This window comes from Euprymna scolopes, chromosome 4, assembly GCF_053919585.1.
Source record: "Euprymna scolopes isolate OS-2025 chromosome 4, ASM5391958v1, whole genome shotgun sequence".
NCBI classification, from domain to species: domain Eukaryota; kingdom Metazoa; phylum Mollusca; class Cephalopoda; order Sepiida; family Sepiolidae; genus Euprymna; species Euprymna scolopes.
In genome coordinates, this window is record NC_136485.1 from 169,757,588 (window position 1) to 169,760,434 (window position 2,847).

Below are 2,847 nucleotides of genomic sequence, written 5' to 3' on the forward strand. Positions count from 1 at the left end.
GCGATCGGTCTCATCCATTACAGTTTTTTGAATGCAGGCGAAACAATTATGGTGAAGAAGTACTGTCAACAAATGCATGAAATACATCAGAAACTTCAACAACAACACCCAGCATTAGTCAGCCGAAAAAGCTTAATTCTTCTCCATGACAATGCCCGACGACATGCTGCTAACCAACCCTGCAGAAGTTTAACAAATTAGACTACAAAACTCTGCCTCATCCACCATACTCTCCAGACCTCTCACCTACTGACTACCATTTTTTCAAGCATCTTGAAATCTTATTGTGTGAGAAATGCTCCAAAAACCTAGGCGGTATCAAAAATGCCTTCAGTGATTTTATCGCCACCAGAATGCAAGATTTCTACTTTACTCACATAAATACATTTGTTTTGCGTTGGCAAAAGTGTGTTGATTCTGATGGTGCTTATTTCGATCAATAAATTTTTGTTTGAGCCGAGATATGTTCATCTAAATTCAAAAGTTAAAAATCACAAGAACTTTCTTGTCAACCTGATATATATATATATATATATATATATATATATATATATATATATATATATATATATATATATATATAACTAGCATTTCAGCTCGGCGTTGCCCGGGTGTTTGGATGTGTATGTTGAGCAAAAAAAAAAAAAAGTGTTAGTAGGAAAGCAGACTCGAACCCGTACCGCAAAGAAGGAAAAGAACGCGGTAAAACCTAACGTTTATGCTGTTACGACCAAATCAAGTTATTAAGTTAGATCCCTGTCCAAGGAACCTATATCTAAAATTTCAAGTGTGTAGACCCAAAATTGTGGGAGGAGTTTGGTAGAGTTCTCAAAGGTCAAATCGTTGAACTTTGACCCCTTAATCGACAAATTTCTGGCCAAAAACCAATCACAGGGATCTTTTTCAAATCTCAGTACCCTGTATTTCTGTAGACTAAAAATTGACAGAGTTATTGCGTAAGGAAATGTACACAGACACACAGGCACACACACACACACACACGTTCACTTTTATAGATACTAGCATGGGCGCCCGGCGTTGCCCGGGTGTTTGGATGTGTATGTTGAGCAAAAAAAAAAAAAGTGGTAGTAGGAAAGGAGGAAAAGAACTGGGTAAAACCTAACGTTTATGCTGTTACGACCACCGCCAAACCGGAGGCGACATTTTTTTAAATTATGGCTAGACAATCTAAAGGAGAGGATAACTTTAAAAAATATCAGCGAAAAAAGTTACCCCCCCCTGTAGAAAAGTGCCTAGTTGAAGGGGAAGATATTAATGTTTTGGCCAATTTTTCGATATTTGTCGTATAAAAGATCGAACTTTAAAATAATACTGATCTTGGTTAAATCTGTCGCCGCTATTAAAAGTGTAAGGCAGACATGCAAACGGACATACATACATACATTTATATATTGGTAACTAAAAATTTTCGACCTAAACTGATGAAAAAGCTTGTCCTATCTCTGAATACCCTTTATGTAAAATTTCAAATATTTAGACCAGAAATTGTCTGAGTAATTTGAAAGAGGCCGCAGAGGTCAATCTTTTTAAAACTTTGACCCCTATTATGGCCCCTTAAAATTTATTATTTTGGGCTCAAATCAAGTTAGATCCATGTCCAAGGAACCTATCTCTAAAATTTCAAGTGCATAGACCCAAAATTGTGGGAGGAGTTTGGTAGAGTTCTCAAAGGTCAAATCGTTGAACTTTGACCCCTTAATCACCAAATATCTGGCCAAAAATCGATCACAGTGATTTTCCCAAATCTCAGTACCCTGTATATCAAATTTCGAGTCTGTAGACTAAAAATTGACAGAGTTATTGCGTAGGGAAATATACACAGACACACAGATACACAGACACACACAGAGATACTTTCACTTTTATATATCTATATATCTCTCTCTATATATATAACACACACACACACACACCCACACACACCCACACACACACACACACATATATATATATATATATATATATATATATATATATATATATATATATATATAACATCAATAATTTTATTTATCTATTTCGTTCCTGATGAATTCCTCGACGTCACATCCCTATTAAGTTACCTAACATCTTTTCTGCTCTTCTGATGAGAAACATTAGGCTTTGAAATGCCTTGGTATAAAGAGCCCCCTTTATCCCCCAAACTAAATGGATGTATACCTTTATTAAATAAATGAATCATTCTATATGTACCAATATATAGTTTTGTTTTGATTTTTTTTTTTTTGTGAATTCATTTTCCACTCGTATTGTCTGATATATATATATATATATATATATATATATATATATATATATATATATATATATATATATATATATATATATGAAAGAAGGAACAGGCGATTTTTACCAAAGGTAACACCTTACACAGCTTAACATCACAAGTTCATTTACAAAGTTCTATTATCACACAAGCCTAAAATCAACGGTAGGTTCTGGCAGCGGTGCGTACGAAATGAATGTTTCTGTTTAAATATAATTGCATTATGATACTTGACATTTGCATTTTAGACTTAAATGCAAGCCATTATCATCGCACAAGCAGTAAGGCCAGGCAGATAAAATCAACAGTAGGTTATTTGATATGACAGGACATGTTTGAAATAAATATTTCTGTTTAAAGCACAATTGAACCATGATACTTGCTTTTTGTATTTTAAATTTTAATCCAAGCCATTATTCGTATCACTTGGATTCATCGGACTACTGTTCTCATCTTGAGTGTTATTCTCATAACGTTTCAGTCGATGTAAGCTCCAACTTTCTTCAGGTGTCGAATGCAGGAATGTTTCTGTCAAACTTGGGAATTAGGATGGAATTTCG